Source organism: Triticum urartu, chromosome 4A (assembly GCF_056163025.1).
Source record: "Triticum urartu cultivar PI428250 chromosome 4A, HENAU_Tu73, whole genome shotgun sequence".
NCBI classification, from domain to species: domain Eukaryota; kingdom Viridiplantae; phylum Streptophyta; class Magnoliopsida; order Poales; family Poaceae; genus Triticum; species Triticum urartu.
Genome location: NC_141876.1, coordinates 156,563,826 through 156,591,748, shown reverse-complemented (window position 1 = coordinate 156,591,748; position 27,923 = coordinate 156,563,826).

Sequence of the window (27,923 nt, the reverse complement as noted above, 5' to 3'; positions counted from 1 at the left end):
TGTCCGATCATCACGTGAGATGGAGTAGTTTCATTGGTGAACATCACTATGTTGATCATATCTACTATATGATTCACGCTCGACCTTTCGGTCTCCGTGTTCCGAGGCCATATCTGTATATGCTTGGCTCGTCAAGTATAACCTGAGTATTCTGCGTGTGCAACTGTTTTGCACCCGTTGTATTTGAACGTAGAGCCTATCACACCCGATCATCACATGGTGTCTCAGCACGAAGAACTTTCGCAACGGTGCATACTCAGGGAGAACACTTCTTGATAATTATTGAGAGATCATCTTAAAATGCTACCGTCAATCAAAGCAAGATAAGATGCATAAAATATAAACATCACATGCAATCAATATAAGTGATATGATATGGCCATCATCATCTTGTGCTTATGATCTCCATCTTCGAAGCACCGTCGTGATCACCATCGTCACCGGCGTGACACCTTGATCACCATCGTAGCATCGTTGTCGTCTCGCCAATCTTATGCTTCCACGACTATCGCTACCGCTTAGTGATAAAGTAAAGCATTACAGCGCAATTGCATTGCATACAATAAAGCGACAACCATATGGCTCCTGCCAGTTGCCGATAACTTGGTTACAAAACATGATCATCTCATACAATAAAATTTAGCATCATGTCTTGACCATATCACATCATAACATGCCCTGCAAAAACAAGTTAGACGTCCTCTACTTTGTTGTTGCAAGTTTTACGTGGCTGCTACGGGCTTAAGCAAGAACCAATCTTACCTACGCATCAAAACCACAACGATAGTTTGTCAAGTTGGTGCTGTTTTAACCTTCGCAAGGACCGGGCGTAGCCACACTCGGTTCAACTAAAGTTGGAAAACTGTCACCCGCTAGCCACCTTTGTGCAAAGCACGTCAGGAGAACCGGTCTCGCGTAAGCGTACGCGTAATGTCGGTCCAGGCCGCTTCATCCAACAATACCGCCGAACCAAAGTATGACATGCTGGTAAGCAGTATGACTTATATCGCCCACAACTCACTCGTGTTCTACTCATGCATATAACATCAACACATAAAACCTAGGCTCGGATGCCACTGTTGGGGAACGTAGTAATTTCAAAAAAATTCCTACGCACACGCAAGATCATGGTGATGCATAGCAACGAGAGGGGAGAGTGTGATCTACGTACCCTTGTAGACCGACAGCGGAAGCGTTAGCACAACGCGGTTGATGTAGTCGTACGTCTTCACGGCCCGACCGATCAAGCACCGAAACTACGGCACCTCCGAGTTTTAGCACACGTTCAGCTCGATGACGATCCCCGGACTCCCATCCAGCAAAGTGTCAGGGAAGAGTTCCGTCAGCACGATGGCGTGGTGACGATCTTGATGTACTGCCGTCGCAGGGCTTCGCCTAAGCACCGCTACAATATTATCGAGGATTATGGTGGAAGGGGGCACCGCACACGGCTAAGAATATGATCACGTGGATCAACTTGTGTGTTTATGGGGTGCCTCCTGCCCCCGTATATAAAGGAGTGGAGGAGGGGAGGGACGGCCCTCTCTATGCCGTGCCCTAGGGGAGTCCTACTCCCACCGGGAGTAGGATTCCCCCTTTCCTAGTCCAACTAGGAGTCCTTCCATGTAGTAGGAGTAGGAGACAAGGAAGGGGAAGAGGGAAGAGAAGGAAGGAGGGGGCGCAGCCCCTCCCCCTAGTCCAATTCGGACTAGGCCTTGGGGGGGCGCGCAGCCTGCCTCTCCCTCTCCCCTAAAGCCCAATAAGGCCCATATACTTCTTCTCCCGTATTCCCGTAACTCCCCGGTACTCCGAAAAATACCCGAACCACTTGGAACCTTTCCGATGTCCGAATATAGTCGTCCAGTATATCGATCTTTACATCTCGACCATTTCGAGACTCCTCGTCATGTCCCCGATCTCATCCGGGACTCCGAACTCCTTCGGTACATCAAAACTCATAAACTCATAATATAACTGTCATCGAAACCTTAAGCGTGCGGACCCTACGGGTTCGAGAACAATGTAGACATGACCGAGACACGTCTCCGGTCAATAACCAATAGCGGAACCTGGATGCTCATATTGGCTCCCACATATTCTACGAAGATCTTTATCGGTCAGACCGCATAACAACATACGTTGTTCCCTTTGTCATCGGTATGTTACTTGCCCGAGATTCGATCGTTGGTATCTTAATACCTAGTTCAATCTCGTTACCGGCAAGTCTCTTTACTTGTTCCGTAATACATCATCTCACAACTAACTCATTAGTTGCAATGCTTGCAAGGCTTATGTGATGTGCATTACCAAGAGGGCCCAGAGATACCTCTCCGAAAATCGGAGTGACAAATCCTAATCTCGAAATACGCCAACCCAACATGTACCTTTGGAGACACCTGTAGAGCTCCTTTATAATCACCCAGTTACGTTGTGACATTTGGTAGCACACAAAGTGTTCCTCCGGCAAACGGGAGTTGCATAATCTCATAGTCATAGGAACATGTATAAGTCATGAAGAAAGCAATAGCAACATACTAAATGATCGGGTGCTAAGCTAATGGAATGGGTCATGTCAATCACATCATTCTCCTAATGATGTGATCCCATTAATCAAATAACAACTCTTTTGTTTATGGTTAGGAAACATAACCATCTTCGATTAACGAGCTAGTCAAGTAGAGGCATACTAGTGACACTCTGTTTGTCTATGTATTCACACATGTATTATGTTTCCGGTTAATACAATTCTAGCATGAATAATAAACATTTATCATGATATAAGGAAATAAATAATAACTTTATTATTACCTCTAGGGCATATTTCCTTCAAGTAGAACATGAGCCCCCGGACAAATGGGTGGAGAGGGAAGCCCAGTCCACGGAGGAAATGGGGGAGAAACACCACCCTCTCATGGGGCCTAGGGGTGGGGATGAGCTGCCCCTTCTCGGGGAGCCGGTACGCGATGTCGTTAGACAGGTATCCGACCTTCCTCAGCTTTTTGATATGTCCCTCCGTGACGGAGGAGACCATCCACTTGCCTCCCGCTCCGGACATGGCTGGAGAAGGTTGAGGTGAGGAGTGCGGACTTGGGCGCTGGAGCTCGAGTGCGCAAGAATGGATAGGCGAAGGAGGAAGAAGGTGTAGGTGAAAAGGTGGATCTTTATCCCCTTATATGGGTGGACGCAGCAACATGTCCCCACCAGCCTGATAAAACTCGCTTATCTCCAAGCACCGTAATCGATGGCGCGGTTGGGTTACCCACGCCCGTATTGATGAGAATCCCGGAATAAGGGGACACGATCTCTGCTTTAACAAGACGTGTCAAGGAAACCGCCTCGCATAACGCGCTGAGATGGGACAGTAAAACGGTTCGAATAAAAGCTTGGCCATGGTGTGATGTCACACTACGGAATACGTCAGCAGATTAGATTTGTGTAAATATTATTCTCTCTATGGCAATATGTGGAAACTTATTTTTTAGAGTCGGACACTATCTTTGTGTTCAAAATCTTCTATGAAGTACTTGGAGGAGGAACCCACCTTGCAATGCCGAAGACAATATGCGCGCCGGACTCGTCGTCATTGAAGCCTGGTTCAGGGGCTACTGAGGGAGTCCTGGATTAGGGGGTGTCTGGATGGCCGGACTATACCTTCAGCCAGACTCCTGGACTATGAAGATACAAGATTGAAGACTTCGTCCTGTGTCCGGGAGGGACTTTCCTTAGCGTGGAAGGCAAGCTCGGCGATACGGATATGCAGATCTCCTACCATTGTAACCGACTCTATGTAACCCTAACCCTACCCGGTGTCTATATAAACCGAAGGGTTTTAGTCCGTAGGACAACATACACATCAACAATCATACCATAGGCTAGCTTCTAGGGTTTAGCCTCCTCGATCTCGTGGTAGATCTACTCTTGTACTACCCATATCATCAATATTAATCAAGCAGGACGTAGGGTTTTACCTCCATCGAGAGGGCCCGAACCTGGGTAAAACTTCGTGTCCCTTGTCTCCTGTTACCATCCGGCCTAGACGCACAGTTCGGGACCCCCTACCCGAGATCCGCCGGTTTTGACACCGACAATTACCCTATGCATCTTGTTCATCGTGATCGCAATTACATATATAATTTCTGGCCTCGCAAAGGAGAAAGCATCGCTCAAGCTTGGGGGAGGCTTAAATCAATGTTATATTCATGCCCCAATCATGAGCTCCCGAGAGAAATAATTATGCAAATTTTTTATGTTTGGCTTTCTGAAAACAATCGCAACATGCTCGATACTTCTTGTGCTGGCTCTTTTATGATGAAGACTATTGAATTCAGATGGAATTTATTGGATAGAATTAAACGCAACTCTGAAGATTGGGACCTCGACGAAGGTAAGGAGTCAGGTATGACACCTAAGTTTGATTGTGTTAAATCTTTCATGGATACCGATATTTTCCGTAAGTTTAGCACTAAATATGGACTTGACTCTGAGATAGTAGCTTCTTTCTGTGAATCTTTTGCTACTTATGTTGATCTCCCTAAGGAGAAGTGGTTTAAATATCATCCTCCCATAGAAGTAAAAGTAGCTGCACTTATTAAAGTTGAAGAAAAGACTGTCACTTATAATGATCCTATTGTTCCTACTTCTTATATTGAGAAACCACCTTTCCCTGTTAGAATAAAGGATCATGCTAAAGCTTCAACTGTTGTTCGTAAAAGCAATATTAGAACTTATACACCTCCTGAACAAGTTAAAGTAGAGCCTAATATTGCTATTGTTAAAGATCTCTTGTCTAATAATATTGATGGGCATGTTATTCAGTTCGAAGGTGAAACTGCTAGAATTGCTAAACCTTGTGCTAAAGATAAACATAGACCCGTGGTAGGCGTGCCTGTTATTTCTGTTAAAATAGGGGATCATTGTTATCATGGCTTATGTGATATGGGTGCTAGTGTTATACCGCATACTTTATATGAAGAAATTAAGAATGAAATTGCACCTGCTGAGTTAGAAGATATTGATGTCACAATTAAACTTGCGAATAGAGATACTATTTCAACAATGGGAATTGTCAGAGATGTTGAAGTCTTGTGTGGGAAAACTAAATATCCTGCTGATTTTCTTGTTCTTGGTTCCCCACAAGATAGTTTTTGTCCCATTATATTTGGTAGACCCTTCTTAAATACTGTCAATGCTACCATAGATTGCACAAAGAATGTTGTTACTGTTGGCTTGGATGATATGGTTCATGAGTTTAATTTCTCTAAATTTAGTAAACAACATCGTGAGGAAGAATTACCTAGTAAGTATGAAATTATTGGTCTTGCTTCTATTGCAGTACCTCCTAGTGATCCCTTAGAACACTATTTGCTAGACCATGAAAATGATATGTTCATGAATGAAAGAAGGGAAATAGATGAAGTATTCTTTAAACAGGAACCTGTTCTGAAACACAACTTGCCTGTTGAAATCTTAGGGGATCCTCCTCCACCCAAGGGTGATCCCGTGTTCGAGCTTAAACCTTTGCCTGATAATCTTAAATATGCTTATCTTGATGAAAAGAAGATATATCCTGTTATTATTAGTGCTAACCTTTCAGAGCATGAAGAAGAAAGATTATTGAAAACTCTGAAGAAGCATCATGCTGCTATTGGATATACTCTTGATGATCCTAAGGGCATTAGTCCCACTCTATGCCAACATAAAATAAATTTGGAAGTAGATGCCAAACCAGTTCGTGATCCTCAACGACGTCTGAATCCTAAAATGAAAGAAGTGGTAAGAAAAGAAATACTAAAGCTTCTGGAGGCAGGTATAATCTACCCCGTTGCTGATAGTGAGTGGGTAAGTCCTGTCCATTGTGTCCTTAAGAAGGGAGGTATTACTGTTGTTCCTAATGATAAAGATGAATTGATTCAACAAAGAATTACCACAGGTTATAGGATGGTAATTGATTTCCGCGAATTAAATAAAGCTACTAAGAAAGATCATTACCCCTTACCTTTTATTGATCAAATGCTAGAAACATTATGCAAACACACACACTATTGCTTTCTAGATGGTTATTCTGGTTTCTCTCAAATACCTGTGTCGGCTAAAGATCAATCAAAGACTACTTTTGCATGCCCTTTTGGTACTTTTGCTTATAGACGTATGCCTTTTGGTTTATGTAATGCAGCTGCTACCTTTCAAAGATGCATGATCGCTATATTCTTTGACTTTTGTGAAAAGATTTGTGAGGTTTTCATGGACGACTTTTCTGTCTATGGTTCCTCTTTTGACGATTGCTTGAACAATCTTGATCGAGTTTTGCAGAGATGCGAAGAAACTAATCTTGTCTTAAATTGGGAAAAGTGCCACTTTATGGTTAATGAAGGTATTGTTTGGGGGCACAAAGTTTTTGAAAGAGGTATTGAAGTTGATAAAGCCAAGGTTGATGCTATTGAAAAGATGCCATGTCCCAAGGACATCAAAGGTATAAGAAGTTTCCTTGGTCATGCTGGGTTTTATAGGAGGTTCATTAAGGACTTCTCAAAAAATTCTCGGCCTCTGACTAATTTATTGCAAAAAGATATACCATTTGTCTTTGATGATGATTGTGTAGAAGCATTTGAAATACTTAATAAAGCATTAGTCTCTGCACCTATTGTTCAGCCACCTGATTGGAATTTACCCTTTGAAATTATGTGTGATGCTAGTGATTATGCTGTAGGTGCTGTTCTAGGGCAAAGAGTCGATAAGAAATTAAATGTTATTCATTATGCTAGTAAGACTCTAGACAATGCTCAAAGAAATCATGATACTACTGAAAAAGAACTTTTAGCAGTTGTATTTGCTTGTGATAATTTTAGATCTTATATTGTTGATTCTAAAGTAACTATTCAAACAGATCATGCTGCTATTAAATACCTTATGGAAAAGAAAGATGCTAAACCTAGACTTATTAGATGGGTTCTCTTGCTACAAGAATTTGATTTGCATATTGTTGATAGAAAGGGAGCTGAGAACCCCGTTGCAGACAACTTGTCTAGGTTAGAAAATATTCTTGATGACCCACTACCTATTAATGATGACTTTCCTGATGAGCAATTAAATGTTATAAGTACTTCTCGTAGTACTCCATGGTATGCTGATTATGCTAATTATATTGTTGCTAAGTTTGTACCACCTAGCTTCACATACCAACAAAAGAAAAAGTTCTTCTATGATTTGAGACATTACTTTTGGGATGACCCACATCTTTATAAAGGAGTAGATGGTGTTATTAGACGTTGTGTACCTGAGCATGAACAGGAACAGATCCTACGCAAGTGTCATTCGGAATCTTATGGAGGACACCACGCTGGAGATAGAACTGCACATAAGGTATTGCAATCTGGTTTTTATTGGCCTACTCTCTTCAAGGATGCCCGTAAGTTTGTCTTGTCTTGTGATGAATGTCAAAGAATTGGTAATATTAGTAGACGTCAAGAAATGCCTATGAATTATTCACTTGTTATTGAACCGTTTGATGTTTGGGGCTTTGATTATATGGGACCTTTTCCTGCCTTTAATGGATACACACATATTTTAGTTGCTGTTGATTACGTCACTAAGTGGGTAGAAGCTATTCCAACTAGTAGTGCTGATCATAACACTTCTATTAAAATGCTTAAAGAAGTTATTTTCCCGAGGTTTGGAGTTCCTAGATATTTAATGACTGATGGTGGTTCACACTTTATTCATGGTGCTTTCCGTAAAATGCTTGCTAAATATGATGTTAATCATAGAATTGCATCCCCTTATCACCCACAATCTAGTGGTCAAGTAGAGTTGAGCAATAGAGAGCTCAAATTAATTTTGCAAAAGACTGTTAATAGGTCTAGAAAGAATTGGTCTAAGAAACTTGATGATGCATTATGGGCTTATAGAACTGCATACAAAAATCCTATGGGTATGTCCCCGTATAAAATGGTCTATAGAAAAGCATGTCACTTACCTCTCGAACTAGAACATAAGGCATACTGGGCTATTAAAGAACTCAACTATGATTTTAAACTTGCCGGTGAAAAGAGGTTATTTGATATTAGCTCACTTGATGAATGGAGAACCCAAGCTTATGAAAATGCCAAGTTGTTTAAAGAAAAAGTTAAAAGATGGCATGACAAAAGGATACAAAAGCGTGAGTTTAATGTAGGTGATTATGTATTTCTATACAACTCTCGTTTAAGATTTTTTGCAGGAAAATTTCTCTCTAAATGGGAAGGCCCCTACGCCATCGAAGAGGTCTATCATTCCGGTGCCATAAAAATCAACAACTTCGAGGGCACAAATCCAAAGGTGGTAAACGGTCAAAGAATTAAACATTATATCTCAGGTAATCCCATAAATGTTGAAACCAATATTATTGAAACCATAACCCCGGAGGAATACATAAGGGACACTTTCCGGAACATTTCAGACTCCGAAAAGGAATAGGTATGTGGTACGGTAAGTAAACCGACTCCAAAACAATTTTTAAGGCAATATTTCTCCGTTTTGGAATATTTAGAAAAATAGAAAAAAAGTAGCAATCCGGGAAGGACACGAGGGCCCCACGAGGGTGGTGGGCGCGCCCTACCCCCCTGGGTGCGCCCCCCTACCTCGTGAGCGCCTCGTGTGCCCTCTGGACTCTGTTTTCTTGCACGTTACGTATTTTGGTCGGTAAAAATTCATTATATATCCTCCCGAAGGTTTTGACTCCCATATCATGCAAAAATCTCCTGTTTTTGTTTCGAGCTGTTTTTCTGACAGATCTAGGTCATCATGACGGCCCCAAGCGCCTCTAAGGACAAGTTCTTCGAGAAGGTCATCAACCCTTACCTCGCGGAGGTGCTGCGACACCCTCAAACCATTGAGATGCGTGATGGGTTGCTGCACATCCGTGATGAAGAGGGACCAAAGGGGACCGGAAGCATGGAGACGAGGCTCGAAGCAGTGGAGCAACAAGTTTTCAAGTGCCAAAGGATGGTGGAGCGTGGAATTAACGCTAGCCACATGATGCTTGCGGAGTTCACCAACAACTACAAGCCGGATGCCAAGAATACCGAGGAGGCCATCTTCAAGCTACATGAGAAGATCGAGCAGCTCCAAGCCCAAGTCTATGACCTTCAAAACCAAAACTGTGAGTATGAATATAGATTCAAAAGAATGAGTTTGGCTGCAGATTTGAGGATTCCGGAGACTCGATCATCTTTCTATGATGGTGAACCTATGCCTTGGAAGATGGATGACAAGCTCACATCATCAACAACACCTCCACCGTCTCCTCCAACAAAGAAGAATTGAGTATCTAGGTATGGGCACCCCCTTGGCAACTACCAAGCTTGGGGGAGGTGCCCCGGTATCGTATCACCATCACAACTTCTATCTTTACCGTTTTCTTAGTTTGATCCTATTAGTAGTATCTTGATCTAGTAGAATAAAGTTTATGGCATGATCTAGTTTTGAGTTTTGCTTTGTGATCCCTCTATGTAATCAAGTCCGTGAGTTATATATAATGAAGATTAGTGTTGAGTCAAGGGCTTGATTATTTTGCCATGATCTTGGGTGAATAAAAGAAAGAAGAAAAGAATAAAAGAAACAAAAAGTTCATATTGATCTTATTGAGAGTAATGACTTCACATAGAAAGAGTATGATGATTAAAAGTTGTTGGGAGTTGGCAGACATAGCTTTGGTCATTGTTGCAATTAATAGGAAGTAATAAGGAAAGAGAGGTTTCACATATAGATATATTATCATTGACATCTTTTATGATTGGGAGCACTTATTAAAATATGACATGCTAAAGAGTTGATGTTGGACAAGGAAGACAACGTAATGAGTTATGTCTTTCTTATATCTGAGATAAAGTATGTTGTCATGGTTCCTCTAACTTGTTGAGCTTGCCTTTCCCCCTCATGCTAGCCAAATTCTCAGCACCAAGTAGAAATGCTACTTGTGCTTCCAAATATCCCTAAACCAGTTTTGCCATGAGAGTCCACCATATATACCTATGGATTGAGTAAGATCCTTCAAGTAAGTTGTCATCGGTGCAAAGCAATAAAAATTGCTCTAAATATGTATGTTTGATTGGTGTGGGAAAAATAAGCTTTATACGATCTTGTGATGTGGAAGTAATAAAAGCGACGGACTGCATAATAAAGGTTCATATCACAAGGGGCAATATAAAGTGACGTTCTTTCGCATTGAGATTTTATACATCCAACCATAAAAGTGCATGGCAACCTCTGCTTCCCTCTACGAAGGGCCTATCCTTTATTATTATCTTCTACCTTATGCAAGAGTCATGGTGATCTTCACCTTTTATTTTTTATTTTATCCTTTGGCAAGCTCAGCATGTTGGAAAGAACATGATATATATATATATATCTAATTGGATGTAAGGGAGCATGAACCATTATTGTTGACATTACCCTTGAGGTAAAAGGTTGTGGGGCAAAACTATAAGCCCCTATCTTTCTCTGTGTCCAATTAAAACTCTGTAACCACAAGTATCGCGTGAGTGTTAGCAATTCTGGAGGACTAAATGATAGTTGAGTATGTGGACTTGCTTTTCAGCTCTGAAATAGACTCTTTCCAATGTTATGATAAATTGCAATTGCTTCAATGACTGAGATTATAGTTTGTCGGAGCCCAATAAGGTTTATGATTTATACTTTTGCATTGTGAATAGATCATCACTTAAACATAAGTAATCATATGACAAAACCTATATATGTTGCTGTTATAAGAATAATCATGATGCCTTCATGTCCGTATTTTATTTTTATCGACGCCTCTACCTCTAAACATGAGGGCATATTTATTGTTATCGGCTTTTCGCTTGAGGACAGGCGAGGTCTAAGCTTGGGGGAGTTGATACGTCCATTTTGCATCATGCTTTTATATCGATATTTATTGCATTATGGACTGTTATTTCACTTTATATCACAATAGTTATGGCTATTCTCTCTTATTTTACAAGGTTTACATAAGGAGGGAGAATGCCGGCAGCTGGAATTCTGGTCTAGAAAAGGAGCAAATATTAGAGACCTATTCTGCGCAACTCCAAAAGTCTTGAAACTCCACGGAACGTCTTAAAAGAAATAAAGAAAAATCCACGCCAAAGATGAAGGCCAGGGGGCCCACACCCTACTCACGAGGGTGGGTGCGCCCCCCTATCTCATGGGCCCCCTGGTGGCTCTCCGACGCCCATCTTCTCCTATATGAGGTCTTTCAATGAGAAAAAAATAAGAACGAACTTTTTGGGACGAGACTCCGCCGCCACGAGGCGGAACCTTGGCGGATCCAATCTAGAGCTCCGGTAGAGCTGTTCTGCCGGGGATACTTCCTTCCCGGAGGGGGAAATCATCACCATCGTCATCACCAACGCTCCTCTCATCGGGAGAGGGCAATCTCCATCAACATCTTCACCAGAACCATCTCATATCCAAACCCTAGTTCATCTCTTGTATCCAATTCTTGTCTCAAAGTTCGGGATTGGTGCTAGTAGGTTGCTAGTAGTGTTGATTACTCCTTGTAGTTGATGCTAGTTGGTTTAATTGGTGGAAGATCATATGTTCAGATCCTATATGCATATTATTACCCCTCTGATTATGAACATGAATATGCTTTGTGAGTAATTACGTTCGTTCCTGAGGACAAGGGAGAAGTCTTGCTATGAGTAGTCATGTGAATTTGGTATTCGTTTGATATTTTGATAAGATGTATGTTGTCTAGCCTCTAGTGGTGTTATGTGAACGTCGACTACATAACACTTCACCATTATTTGGGCCTAGAGGAAGGCATTGGGAAGTAATAAGTAGATGATGGGTTGCTAGAGTGACAGAAGCTTAAACCCTAGTTTATGCGTTGCTTCGTAAGGGGCTGATTTGGATCCATATGTTTCATGCTATGGTTAGGTTTACCTTAATACTTTTATTGTAGTTGCGGATGCTCACAATAGAGGTTAATCATAAGTGGGATGCTTGTTCAAGTAAGAACAGTACCCAAGCACTGGTCCACCCACATATCAAATTATCAAAGTATCGAACGCGAATCATATGAACGTGATGAAAACTAGCTTGACAATATTCCCATGTGTCCTCGGGAGCGCTTTTCCTATTATAAGAGTTTGTTCTGGCTTGTCCTTTGCTACAAAAGGATTGGGCCACCTTGCTGCACTTTATTTACTTTTGTTACTTGTTGCTCGTTACAATTTATCATATCACAAAAATATCTGTTACCACTTATTTCAGTACTTGCGGAGAATACCTTGCTGAAAACCGCTTATCATTTCCTTCTGCTCCTCGTTGGGTTCGGCACTCTTACTTATCGAAAGGACTACGATAGATCCCCTATACTTGTGGGTCATCACATACACCCACCATATACCTTCCTCAAAACAGCCACCATACCTACCTATTATGGCATTTCCATAGCCATTCCGAGATATATTGCCATGCAAATTTCCACCGTTCCGTTATTATGACACACTTCATCATTGTCATATTGCCATGCATGATCATGTAGTTGACATCGTATTTGTGGCAAAGCCACCATTCATAATTTTTTCATACATGTCACTCTTGATTCATTGCATATCCCGGTACACCGCCGGAGGCATTCACATAGAGTCATATTTTGTTCTAAGTATTGAGTTGTAATTCTTGGGTTGTAAGTAAAAAGAAGTGTGATGATAATCATTATTAGAGCATTGTTCCAGTGAGGAAAGGATGATGGAGACTATGATTCCCCCACAAGTCGGGATGAGACTCCGGACGAAAAAAAGGAAAAGAGGCCAAAAGAAAGAAAAAAATGAAAGAAGGCCCAAAAAATGAGAGAAAAAGAGAGAAGGGACAATGTTACTATCCTTTTTACACACTTGTGCTTCAAAGTAGCACCATGATCTTCATGATAGAGAGTCTCCTATGTTGTCACTTTCATAAACTAGTGGGAATTTTACATTATAGAACTTGGCTTGTATATTCCAATGATGGGCTTCCTCAAATTTCCCTAGGTCTTCATGAGAAAACAAGTTGGATGCACACCCACTTAGTTTCTTTTGTTGAGCTTTCATACACTTATAGCTCTAGTGCATCCGTTGCATGGCAATCCCTACTCACTCACATTGATATCTATTAATGGGCACCTCCATAGCCCGTTGATACGCCTAGTTGATGTGAGACTATCTTCTCCTTTTTCTCTTCTCCACAACCACCATTCTATTCCACCATAGTGCTATATCTATGGCTCACTCTCATATATTGCGTGAAGATTGAAAAAGTTTGAGAACATCAAAAGTATGAAACAATTGCTTGGCTTGTCATTGGGGTTGTGCATGATTTAATATTTTGTGTGATGAAGATAGAGCATAGCCAGACTATATGATTTTGTAGGGATAACTTCCTTTGGCCATGTTATTTTGAGAAGACATGATTGCTTAGTTAGTATGCTTGAAGTATTATTATTTCTATGTCAATATTAAAATCTTGTCTTGAATCTTTCGGATCTGAACATTCATGCCACAATAAATAAAAATTACATTGAGAAATATGTTAGGAAGCATTCCACATCAAAAATTCTGTTTTTATCATTTACCTACTCGAGGACGAGCAGGAATTAAGCTTGGGGATGCTTGATATGTCTCAAACGTATCTATTTATTGTTCCATGCTATTATATTATCTATTTTGGATGTTAATGGGCTTTATTTTACAATATTATATTATTTTTGGGACTAACCTATTAACCGGAGGCCCAGCTCAAATTGCTGTTTTTTGCCTATTTCAGTGTTTCGCAGAAAAGGAATATCAAATGGAATCCAAACGGAATGAAACCTTCGGGAGCATTATCTTTGGAACAAACGTGATCCAAGGGACTTGGAGTGGACGTCAATAAACAATCGAGGAGGCCACGAGGCAGGGGGCGCGTCTACCCCCCCTCGGCGCGCCCTCCACCCTTGTGGGCCCCTCATTGCTCCACCGACCTACTTCCTCCTATATATATCCATATACCCCGCAAACATCCAGGAGCACCACGAAACCCTATTTCCACCGCCGCAACCTTCTGTACCCAAGAGATCCCATCTTGGGGCCTTTTCCGGAGCTCCGCCGGAGGGGGCATTGATCACGGAGGGCCTCTACATCAAATCCATGGCCCTTCCGATGATGTGTGAGTAGTTTACTTCATACCTTCGGGTCCATAGCTAGTAGCTAGATGGCTTCTTCTCTCTCTTTGGATCTCAATACAAAGTTCTCCTCGATTCTCTTGGATATCTATTCGATGTAATCTTCTTTTGCGGTGTGTTTGTCGAGATCCGATGAATTGTGGGTTTATGATCAAGTCTATCTATGAACAATATTTGAATCTTCTCTGAATTCTTTTATGTATGATTGGTTTATCTTTGCAAGTCTCTTCGAATTATCAGTTTGGTTTGGCCTACTAGATTGATCTTTCTTGCAATGGGGGAAGTGCTTAGCTTTGGGTTCAATCTTGCGGTGCTCGATCCCAGTGACAGGAAGGGAAACGACACGTATTGTCTTGTTGCCATCGAGGATAAAAAGATGGGATTTACATCATATTGCGTGAGTTTTTCCCTCTACATCATGTCATCTTGCTTAAGGCGTTACTCTGTTCTTATGAACTTAATACTCTAGATGCATGCTGGATAGCGGTCGATGTGTGGAGTAATAGTAGTAGATGCAGGCAGGAGTCGGTCTACTTGCCACGGACGTGATGCCTATATACATGATCATGCCTAGATATTCTCATAATTATTCGCTTTTCTATCAATTGCTCGACAGTAATTTGTTCACCCACCATAATACTTATGCTATCTTGAGAGTTCTCCATCATACAAGTTTCCAATCTATTTTATTTTGCAATCTTTACTTTCAATCTATATCATAAAAATACCAAAAATATTTATCTTATTATTATTACCTCTATCAGATCTCACTCTTGCAAGTGGCCGTGAATGGATTGACAACCCCTTTATCGCGTTGGTTGCGAGGTTCTCATTTGTTTGTGTAGGTACGAGGTGACTCGCGCGTGGTCTCCTACTGGATTGATACCTTGGTTCTCAAAAACTGAGGGAAATACTTACGCTGCTTTACTGCATCACCCTTTCCTCTTCAAGGGAAAACCAACGCAGTGCTCAAGAGGTAGCAATGCTCCATCTTCATCACACAAAATATCCAAATCATGCACAACCCCGATGACAAGCCAAGGAATTGTTTCATACTTTAGTATTCTCAAACTTTTTCAACCTTCACACAATACATGAGCATGAGCCATGGACATAGCACTATATGTGGAATAGAATGGTGGTTGTAGAAAAGACAAAAAGGAGGAAGATGGTCTCACATCAACTAAGTGTATCAATGGGCTATGGAGATGCCCATCAATAGATATCAATGTGAGTGAGTAGGGATTGCCATGCAACGGATGCACAAGAGCTATAAATGTATGAAAGCTCAACAAAAGAAACTAAGTGGGTGTGCATCCAACTTGCTTGCTCACGAAGACCTAGGTCATTTGAGGAAGCCCATCGTTGGAATATACAAGTCAAGTTCTATAATGAAAATTTCCCACTAGTATATGAAAGTGACAAAATAAGAGACTCCCTATCATGAAGGTCCTGGTGCTACTTTGAAGCACAAGTGTGGAAAAAGGATAGTAGCATTGTCCCTTATCTCTTTTTCTCTCTCTTTTTTGTTTGTTTCCTCACATGGGACAATGCTTTAATAATGATGATCATCACACTTCTATTTATTTACAACTCAAAGATTACAACTCGATACTTCGAACAAAAATATGACTCTATATGCGTGCTTCTGGCGGTGTACCGGGATGTACAATGAATCAAGAGTGACATGTATGAAAAAAATTATAAATGGTGGCTTTGCCACAAATTTGATGTCAACTACATGATCATGCAAGGCAATATGACAATGATGGAGCTTGTCATAATAAACGGAACGGTGGAAGGTTGCATGGCAATATATCTCGGAATGGCTATGGAAATGCCATAATAGGTAGGTATGGTGGCTGTTTTGAGGAAGGTAAATGGTGGGTTTATGGTACCGGCGAAAGTTGCGTGGTACTAGAGAGGCTAGCAACAGTGGAAGGGTGAGACTGCGTATAATCCATGGACACAACATTAGTCATAAAGAACTCACATACTTATTGCAAAAATCTACAAGTCATCAAAAACCAAGGAGTACGCGCATGCTCCTAGGGGGATAGATTGGTAGGAAAAGACCATCGCTCGTCCCCGACCGCCACTCATAAGGAAGACAATCAAAGAAATACCTCATGCTTCAAATTTGTTACACAACGGTTACCATACGTGCATGCTACGGGACTTGCAAACCTCAACACAAGTATTTCTCAAATTCACAACTACTCAACTAGCATGACTCTAATATCACCATCCTCATGTCTCAAAAAATCATCAAGCATCAAACTTCGCATAGTATTCAACGCACTTTATATGAAAGTTTTTATTATACCCATCTTGGATGCCCATCATATTAGGACTAGTTTTATAGCCAAAGCAAATTACCATGTTCTAAAAGACTCTCAAAATAATATAAGTGAAGCATGAGAGATCAATAATTTCTATAAAATAGAACCACCACCATGCTCTAAAAATATATAAGTGAAGTACTAGAGCAAAATTGTATAGCTCAAAAGATATAAGTGAAGCACATAGAGCATTCTAATAAATTCAGATTCATGCGTGTCTCTCCCAAAAGGTGCGTGCATCAAGGATGATTGTGGTAAACTAAAAAGAAAAAACTCAAATCATACAAGACGCTCCAAGCAAAACACATATCATGTGGTGAATAAAAATATAGCCTCAAGTAAAGTTACCAATAGACGAAGACGAAAGAGGAGATGCCTTCCGGGGCATCCCCAAGCTTAGGCTTTTGGTTGTCCTTGAATTTTACCTTGGGGTGCCTTGGTCATCCCCAAGCTTAGTCTCTTGCCACTCCTTGTTCCAAAATCCATCAAATCTTTACCCCAAAACTTGAAAACTTCACAACACAAAACTCAACAGAAAATCTCATGAGCTCCGTTAGTCTAAGAAAATAAACCACCACTTTAAGGTACTGTAATGAACTCATTCTTTATTTATATTGGTGTTAAACCTACTGTATTCCAACTTCTCTATGGTTCATACCCCCCGATAGTAGCCATAGATGCATCAAAATAAGCAAACAACACGCGAAAAACAGAATCTGTCAAAAACAGAACAGTATGTAGAAATCTGGATGTTTCGAATACTCCTGTAACTCCAAAAATTCTGAAAAATTAGGATGACCGGGAAATTTTTTATATTGATCTACTGCAGTTGGAATTGGTATTTTATCGCTCTCTGGTAAATATGAATTTTATTTTCGTGAGCGCACACTTTCTGTGTTTATCAGCAAGATCAAACAACAATCACCCAAGAAGATCCTAAAGGCTTTACTTGGCACAAACACTAATTAAAACATAAAAAAACACAATAATAAGAGAGGTGAGATAAATTATTTATTACTAAACAGGAAAAAAAGTAAAGAACAAAAATAAAATTGGGTTGCCTCCCAACAAGCGCTATCGTTTAACGCCCCTAGCTAGGCATAAAAACAAGAATAGATCTAGGTATTGTCATCTTTGGTATGCAATCCATAAGTGGATCTCATAATAGATTCATAAGGCAATTTAATTTTCTTTCCAGGAAAGTGTTTCATGCCTTTCCTTAACGGAAATTGGAATCTAATATTTCCTTTTTTCATGTCAATAATTGCACCAATCGTTCTAAGGAAAGGTCTACCAAGAAATAATAGGACATGTTGGATTGCAAGCTATATCAAGAACAATGAAATCTACAGGCACATAATTCCTATTTGCAATAATAAGAACATCATTAATCCTTCCCATAGGTTTCTTAATGGTTGAATCCGCAACATGCAAAGTTAAAGAACAATCATCAAATTCACGGAAACCTAGCACATCACACAAAGTTTTTGGAATCGTGGAAACACTAGCACCCAAATCACATAAATCATAGCATTCATAATCTTTAATCTTGATTTTAATAGTAGGTTCCCACTCATCATAAAGTTTTCTAGGGATAGAAACTTCTAGTTCAAACTTTTCTTCATAGGATTGCATTAAAGCAACAACGATATGTCTAGTAAAAGCTTTATTTTGATTATAAGCATGAGGAGAATTTAACATGGATTGCAACAAGGAAATACAATATATCAAAGAGCAATTGTCATAATTAAATTCCATGAAATCCAAAATTGTGGGTTCATTACTATGTAAAGTCCTGACCTCTTCAATCGCATGAACTTTTTTACTAGTGGATCTTTCGGTGTGCCATTGAGAATAATTAACCATAATATTGTCTAGGAGCTTAGTAGCTTCTCCTAAAGTGATTTACATAAAAGTGCCTCCCGCGGCTGAATCTAAAAGATTTCTAGAAGCAAAATTCAATCCGGCATAAAAAAATTGTATAATCATCCACAAATTCAAACCATGCGTAGGGCAATTACGTATCATTAATTTCATCCTCTCCAAAGCTTGTGCAACATGCTCATGATCGAGTTGCTTAAAATTCATAATACCATTCCTAAGAGAGATGATCTTAGCGGAAGGAAAATACTTAGAGATAAAAGCATCTTTGCACTTATTCCAAGAATCAATACTATTTTTAGGCAAAGAAGAGAACCAGGTTTTAGCACTTGAAAACAAAAATAGCTTCAATTTAATAATAACATTATCAACATCCTTCTTCTTTTGCATATCACACAAAGCAACAAAGTTGTTTAGATGGGTAGCGGCATCTTCACTAGGAAGGCCGGAAAATTGATCTTTCATAACAAGATTCAACAAAGCGGTATTAATTTCACAAGATTCAGCATCGGTAGTAGGAGCAATTGGAGTGCTAATAAAATCATTGTTGTTGGTATTGGAAAAGTCACACAATTTAGTATTATCTTGAGCAATCGTGACAAACAATCAATCCAACACACAAGCACACAAGAAGCAAGCAAAAAGAGACGAATGGAAAAGGGGCAAATAAAAGGCAAAGGTTTTCGAAAATCTTTTAGAAGTGGGGGAGAGGAAAACGAGAGGCGAATGGCAAATAATGTAATGCGAGGGAGAAGAGTTTATGATGGGTACTTGGTATGTCTTGACTTGGCGTAGATCTCTGTAACACCCCCGGTGTCATGCTATAGTGACCTCACACTAATGGTGCCATGTCATCACGTTTAACTAAGCCAAAATGCCACTTGATAAAAAACAAAGCCATTTCAAATTTGATATAAAGTTAAATAAATTGTTTCTTCAATCCGTAAAACAAAAAGGTAGGTTGGGTTACAAATATTCGCTAACTTTTTTTATGTGAGAATAAAGATTTTACAAAATATTAAAATGCCCTTAACCTATTTTAAATTGGACTAGCAGCAATTAATTGACCCATTTTAACAATAAACAATTCTTTAAAATAATTGAAACCTTGTGGATCACTTCAAAATATTGCAATGTATTTATATGACAAGTTTCATATTTTACAAACTCTTTTTGGTGGCTTAACTTAACCCGAAACAATAACAAAATTTATAATCAGAAAATATAAGAAAGGAAAATTTTGAGGGCATTTGAGCACTCGGCCCATTTAGCATTAGAGGCTGGCCCAGTCCACCCCCAGCCTCTTCAACCTAGCGCTACAGGGAGGCAGGGGAGGCGTGGCAGCCATCCATGGTCGCGCCTGGAGGCGTGGAGGCCATCCAGCCCCCCAACCCCCCCCGCCCCTACAAGCGGACCCTGTGGCCACCCCTGAAACCCTAGACCGCCACATCCGTCTTCCCCTCGATCCCCCATCTTCCCCATCCCATTTTGCTCGATCTGAAACTCGAGGACTCGCGCGGTGACCGTGCTCATCGCCGTCGTTGCCATGGCCACCGTTGTCTCCTTCGCCCGGGAGTACGTCCACGAAGTCTACCACGGTCGACATCATCCATTCGGCATGTCGCATCAAGCCGGGGAGCCGCGTAGCTGACATCGTCTTCATCTTCTTCGTCGGGCCACCGCCTTCTCGCCGTCGATCCGCACCATCCTGATTGTCCCCGGCCTCCTCGACCACGTCCCCGGCTCCGTGGTGAGCTCCTCCCCTGCATCCCCCTTATCCCCCCTTGATTTAGTTGCCGTATGCCGCGTCACTGCCGCGCCCGAAGTTTTCTGTGTGTGTGCGCTCGTCGCGCTCCGCCGAGTCCTGGCCGCCCCGGGGGCATTCCCTCGCCGCGTCCCATGTGCGCTTGCCGCGCCCTGGCCGCACTCGCGCCGCTCGTTCACTTGCTGCTGCTGCCGCCTTGCACGCAGGTCCTGCTCCAGTCGCCGCCGTTGCTCGCTACTGCTACCGCCGCTGCTCCCTGCCCGCGCCCTTTTTCCTACAGCGCCCGCCCCGCTCGTCCCGCCGGCACCGGCGCTGCCCTCCGCCGGCGCTGCCCTTCGCCGGAGCCGCCCCGTTGCCGGCCGGCCCCTGCCCCCCCTGCGCCTGACCATGGCCACCGGCCCTCCTCTGCGAGGCCGTGCGTAGTGCCCGGCCAGGAGGCCGGTTGTCCATTGCCACCTGGGCCCTGCCAAAAAAAGAGAGGTTAAGAAAACAGAGGATATAAATAATAAATATTAAATTAATTAATTAGTTGATTAGTAATTAATTAGTTAACTTAATTAACTAAAACCTAATTAGTCTAAAACAAACTATTAACTTAAGTTTATTAGACAATGACGGTGGGGTCCCACCCCCTGTTGACCAGTCAAAGTTTGACTGGTCAACTGGGACCCCGTGGACCCACATGTCATTCTGTGGTGCACTTTTGTGTACAGAGATCTGGGTGCACCTAGCATTTTCCCATTTATTTTCGAATTACATGTAAATCCAGAAAATTTGAAAATCATTTAAATCTTTGGAAAATCATATAAAATAATTTGTAACTCGGATGAAAAAACATTGTACATGAAAGTTGCTCAGAACGACGAGAAGAATCCGAATACAAGGTCCGTTCATCCGCCACACATCCCTAGCATAGAGAACACACAACTTTTCCCCTCCGGTTCATCTCTCCGAAAATGCGAAACATCGGGATACTTTCCCGGATGTTTCTCCCCTTTGCCGGTATCACCTATCCCTGCGTTAGATCACCCCCGGCACTGTGTATTGCCTTGTTATGATTTGTAATGCTTTGATTGCTCTATTATTTATTGTATTCCCCCTCCGTTACTTCTTTCTGGTAGACCCTGAGACTGCCGGCAACCCCAGTTCGACTATGGAGTCGATGCCCCCTCCTTCTTGCCAGAGCAACCAGGCAAGCCCCCCCCCCCCTGATCACCAGATATCGCCTACTCTTCTCTATACTGCTTGCATTAGAGTAGTGTAGCATGTTACTGCTTTCCGTTAACCCTATCCTGATGCATAGCCTGTCCTCGCTACTACTGTTGTTACCTTTACCTGCAATCCTAATGCTTAGAATAGGATGCTAGTTTATCACCAGTGGCCCTACATTCTTGTCCATCTGCCATGCTATACTATCGGGCCGTGATCACTCGGGAGGTGATCACGGGTATATACTACATATTTTATACATGATACATGTGATGACTAAAGTCGGGTTGGCTCGAGGAGCACCCGCGGTTGATTCACGAATTGGGGGCTGGAAGGACATACTTTCCCGACAGCCCTCTGTGTGGATCTTTGTGGCGAAGCGTCAGGGCAGGTTGAGACCACCTAGGAGAGAGGTGGGCCTGGCCCTGGTCGGCGTTCGCGGTTATTTCAAGATAACATGTTTAACGAGATCTTGGTATTTGATCTGAGTCTGTCCACTGGCCTATACGCACTAACCATCTACGCAGGGACAATTATGGGCACTCGATGTCGTGGTATCAGCCGAAGCCTTCGTGACGTCAGCGACTAAGCGGCGCGCGCCGGATTGGACTGGAACACCTGCTAGGCTAGGTCTGCTTCCTGCCGCGTTTGCAACGTGCAGGTGTGCAAAGGGCGATGGGCCCAGACCCCTGCGCCATAGGATTTAGACCGGCGTGCTGACCTCTCTGTCGTGCCTAGGTAGGGCTGCGATGTGTTGATCTTCCGAGGCCGGGCATGACCCAGAAAAGTGTGCCCGGCCAAATGGGATCGAGCGTGTTGGGTTATGTGGTGCACCCCTGCAGGGAAGTTAATCTATTCGAATAGCCGTGATCTTCGGTAACAGGACGACTGGAGTTGTACCTTGACCTTATGACAACTAGAACCGGATACTTAATAAAACATACCCTTCCAAGTGCCAGATACAACCGGTGATTGCTCTCTCACAGGGCGACGAGGGGAGGATCATCAGTTAGGTTTATGCTACACGATGCTACTTGGTGAACTTACCATCTACTCTCTTCTTCTGCTGCAAGATGGAGGTTACCAGAAGCGTAGTCTTCGATAGGACTAGCTATCCCCCTCTTATTTCGGCATTCTGCAGTTCAGTCCACATATAATACCCTTATTCAATTTGATACCAATGCATACATATGTAGTGTAGCTCCTTGCTTGCGAGTACTTTGGATGAGTACTCACGGTTGCTTTGCTCCCTCTTTTCCCCCTTTCTATACTTGATTGTTGCGACCAGACATTGGAGCCCAGGAGCCAGACGCCATCGTCGATGATGACTACTACTACTCGGGAGGTGCCTACTACTATGTGCAGCCCGCTGACGACAACCAGGAGTAGTTTAGGAGGATCCCAGGCAGGAGGCATGCGCCTCTTTCGATCTGTATCCCAGTTTGTGCTAGCCTTCTTAAGGCAAACTTGTTTAACTTATGTCTGTACTCAGATATTGTTGCTTCCGCTGACTCGTCTATGATCGAGCTCTTGTATTCGAGCCCTCGAGGCCCCTGGCTTGTAATATGATGCTTGTATGACTTATTTTATTTGTAGAGTTGTGTTGTGATATCTTCCCGTGAGTCCCTGATCTTGATCGTACACGTTTGCGTGTATGATTAGTGTACGGTCAAATCGGGGGCGTCACAAGTTGGTATCAGAGCCGACTGCCTGTAGGAATCCCCCTTTCAAACTCCTTCGCCGAAGTCGAGTCTACATTGAAAAACTTTTACTAACATGGTTGTGCGGCTTACGGGCCCACATCGCCATTGGGTGGTATTAGGATCTTTTACTCCTCGTCTATACTCTGGGACTCTGATCTCCCTTCTATTCGGGTTAAATGAATTTTTCTAACTCTAACATTAGGATCTCGTGATCACTTCCAATCGGAGAGCCCTGTGTTACCGATGACCGCCTGCTTCACCAGAAGATTCCGAAGATACTATTCGATATTCTCTCGAGACTTGTGCCCACCACTTTTGCTATTCCCTACCACCGATAAATCCTTATGGATAACTATTTACACTTGCCATTCATACGATCATCCCCCATTGATCTGGTTATTACAAGATACCCTGAAGTTTTCTCTATTGTTCTGAGAATACTTTGTGCCTACTGCCTTGCAGTTCTTTGCCACATGAATACCCCTACAAATAAGTCCTCGCACTTGTCGAGTTTCCGCTCATCCCCAGTTGTTCATGTGTTTCACAAAAGTCTTCAAAATACCATTCGATCTTCCAAAAATCCTCAGGAGCCTTTTGCTCTTGAAATTCTTGCTTACTTACATTATGGTTAATCCCATAAGTCTAGTAATTTTATTGACATCCTTTGTCATTATCATTTTGAGTCTGTTGATTCAATATGTTGCGGTTGCTCGCAATCTTCAGCCAGTTCCTAGAATTCATCCTTCCGGCTCAGGCGTCATTTTAAAGATGAGCTGGATCTTGACCAATCCAATTGTTGTCGATTGTACCCCTATGCTTACTCAACTTATCCATCCTTAATCAGAGCATTTGCTTCTGATCCATTGATTTGGAAATCATAATTCCTTTGTGTTTGAGCTTTGGATTAGTCAGTTGTTTCTATAAGCCAATGCCCTTGCATTGTTTTGTTCCTCTGATTGTGTGTTGGTGCTCACATCAGCTCCGTTATGGACTTTCAGATCCTTTGTTGAATTTATTATTCGACAGTGTCCTTCATATTCAATAACCTTGTGAGCCTTTCCGCGGGTATGAAATGCCTTTGGTAAATTGTATCCTCTGCTTTGTCAACCATGCTTTACTTTTGTGCTGGTGATATTTACTCTTGAAGCTTGTGGTATATGTTTCTAAGATGCCCCGATGGGTTGAACCTATACCTTCTCTAAAACCATGTGAACCCGAAAGTTTTCACGAGTCATACTCTTCTGGTGCTTCGCCATATAAAATTTCAACACTGCAACTTCTTCGAAAATGAGAAGTGAATGAAAGGTTATGCATTGGAGAAGTGGGAGTCGACCTTGAACCCTGTGTTCATGCCCATGGAAACAATGTATACCCTATCATGGAAGCTTCTCTTAAAATAATTATCCCCTTGTTATAAGTTCATCTTGTATCTGTGGACATGGTTCCGACCATGTTTCTCCTTGATTCCATTTCTCGTGCAAATTCGAGCACTTGTCTTCTGCAGAGCATTACCCTAGTCCAACCTCTAATATGATATGTCGTCGAGTATTACCCCCTGGTATCTCGAGATTATCATGGAACTGCATACTTCTTATGAGTTCTTCATCAAGTGCTACATTCTCACTGATTCCAATTTTTCACGGGCTCTGATTTATTAAACACGCAAAGACACCGATAACTGACTGAAGTCCGCACCTGTAAGTGCATCTAGTGCCACCCCTAGTTGGTTTTGGAGTATTGACGACAAACCTAGTTGAGGGACTAATGTGTTTGTGAGAATTGCAACATAACACAGGTAGAAGTCCCTCATTGATTCGGTTTTCCTACCAGAGATGACCCCCAAAAATGTATGAAGACATTGATGTCAAAGGTGGTATATGAAGACATTCACATTGAAGACTATAACAAGAGAAGACATCGCATGAAGCCTATGGAGCTCGAAGACTTAGATCTTTCGTAGTTCTTTTTATTCTTTGTTGAGTCATAGGAACCACCGTACTGTTAAGTGGGGTCCAAGAGAACCAGTCAAAATGACTGAAGTGATGCTTAATCAAAACCTATGTCTTCGAGTGAAGACTATGAGAGTGAATCTTGTCCAGAGTCGGACAAGTCAGCTTTGCTTGTAGCCCAAGTAAAGTTGTCGTGTGAGTTTGAAATCTGACCGTTGGAACACGTGTCAGTTCCTTAGTGACCCAGGGTCATTTCAGACAAATCAGGTCGGGTTGCCTAGTGGCTATAAATAGCCCACCCCCTACAACCATAAATGGTTGGCTGCTCAGAGTTAGTGTACGGCTTTTGTCGTTTCAGAGCAACCCACCTCGAAGCCTTTGAGAGAGAATTCCTTGCGAGGATAAAGCCCTAACCACCCAGAGCCAAAGAGAATTAGGCATCACTTAAGTCTTTTTGTCTGTGTGATCTGAAGACTTATTACACTTGAGGACTGTGAATCCTCCAGCCGGTTAGGCGTCGCGTTCTGAGCATCCAAGAGACATTGTGGATCGCTGGTGAACGAAGTCTGTGAAGGTTTGGGAGTCTACCTTGAAGACTTACCAAAGTGATTGGGCGAGGTCTGTGTGACCTTAGCTTAAGGGGAATACGGTGAGGACTGGGAGTCCTGAGCTGCGTGTTCAGGACTGGGTGTCCGGGACTGTGTGTCCTCGGGTTTAAATACCTAGCCGCCCTAACCAGATGTACAGTTGTCACAGCAACTAGAACTGGTCCAACAAATCATTGTCTTCAACGAGTCACTGGTTTCATCCTTCCCTTCTCTTTACTTACTGTTACTCCTTGTGAAGTCATTGTATGATTGCACTATCTTTTATCTTCACTGAGTGACTGCGTGTTCTGTTTGGCTTCATAATATCTTCCTACCTGATCCTTACTACATTGCTGCTATTAGTCATTGTGCTTTCACTCCATTGAATACTTGACTATTAGTCATTGCCTAGTGTAGTCTACCTTCCGCTGCATGGTAATAGGTTTATTTCTATCGTTTGTCTTCATAACTTCCACATTTTGAAGACTTTCATAAAAATCACCTATTCACCCCCCCTCTAGTCGATATAACGCACTTTCAATTGGTATCAGAGCAAGGTACTCCCTTGTTCTGTGTGATTCGGTTTAATCACCTGGAGTTTTAGCTATGTCGATTGCAGGGATAATTAAAGTCTCCGCTGCGTGCCCCGAATTCGATGGAACTGAATATCCCTACTGGAAGAATAAGATGCGCATGCATCTTGAAGCCATTGACGTCGACCTATGGTATGTCGTCAAGAACGGCGTTCCCAAGGCTGGAGAAGGTGTCACTGCTGCTGACGTCAAGAAGTTCGTTCAACTGGACTCTACTGCCAAGAATATCATCTGTGGTCATCTGACCAAAGGACAGTATGGCCGCGTGAGTGCTTTGGAAACATCTAAGCTAGTCTGGGACTGGCTCTCCAAGGTCAACGAAGGCGTCTCAACCCAGAGAGATCAGAGAATCAGTGTCCTTCGCAACCTCTTCAACCGCTTCAAGAGAAATGACAATGAGAATGTCCAGCTCACATTTGATCGACTCACTGACATCACGAATGAGCTTCAAGCCCTTGGCGCTACTGAGATCACCAAGCATGAAGTTGTCAAGACACTACTGAGATCACTTGACAGTTCGTTTGACACCCTAGCCCTGATGATTCAAGAACGTCCTGATTTCAAGACACTCGATCCGTCTGACATACTTGAGAGGCTCAACACACATGAGTTTCAGCTTTCTGAGAAAAGAGATATCTACGGTCCTAACTATGGACGAACTCGTGCCTTGAAGGCAAAAGCTGTCTCCTCATCTGAAGAAGAATCTGACAACAGTTTTGATGATCCTGAAGACATTGGAAGGGAACTTGCTATGCTTGTGAAGAAGTTCCAAAAATTCACCAAGAAGAAAGGTTTCAGAAAGTCTTCACGATCAAGCTCAAGGAACGATGAAGCTTCTGCTCATGACTACAAGAAGAAAACATGTCACAAGTGCAAGAAACCTGGCCACTTCATCTCTGAGTGTCCTCAGTGGGACAATGAGAACAAAAAGAAGAAGAAGAGCAAGGAATATGACTCTGACGACAAGAAGAAGAAGAAATACTCAAAGTCTTCTTCCAAGTCTTCTTCAAAGTCTTCATCACACAAGAAGAGCTCATCTGGCAAGGCACGTGCGTTTGTTGGCAAGGAAATGGATTCAGAGGAGGAGTCCGCTTCTGAGGAGGCGGAGGTGGAGTCTGAGGAGGAGTCCGATTCTGGCGTCGCAAGTCTGGCTACAGCATACGTTGCCAAGTCCATCTTCAACACTGAAGACAATGACTTCATCACCGACACCGATGCAAATGACAAGGACCACTCCGCTCCTACCTACTACTTCATGGCACGCGGTGCCAAGGGTACGACACCAGCGTCTTCAGAATGGATTATTGACAGTGGGTGTGCCAATCACATGACTGGCTGAAGAAGCCTTCTTATGGACTCAACCTTACGTTCATCCGACAAAAGTCACATCACATTTGCTGACACTGGTAAAAGTAAGGTACTGGGTCTAGGTAGAGTTGCAATCTCAAAGGATCAACACATGGATAAAGTCATGCTTGTTGAATCCCTTGGCTTCAACTTAATGTCTGTCTCAATGCTTTGTGATTTGAACATGATCGTAATATTTGGAAAATATCGCTGCCTTGTACTAATGGAATCTAACAAGTCTCTAGTGTTTGAAGGGTATCGGAAAGATGATTTGTATGTAGTAGATTTCTCGGCAGGACCACAGCTTGCCGTATGTCTTCTAGCAAAAGCTTCAGAATGCTGGCTCTGGCATCGGAGGCTAGGGC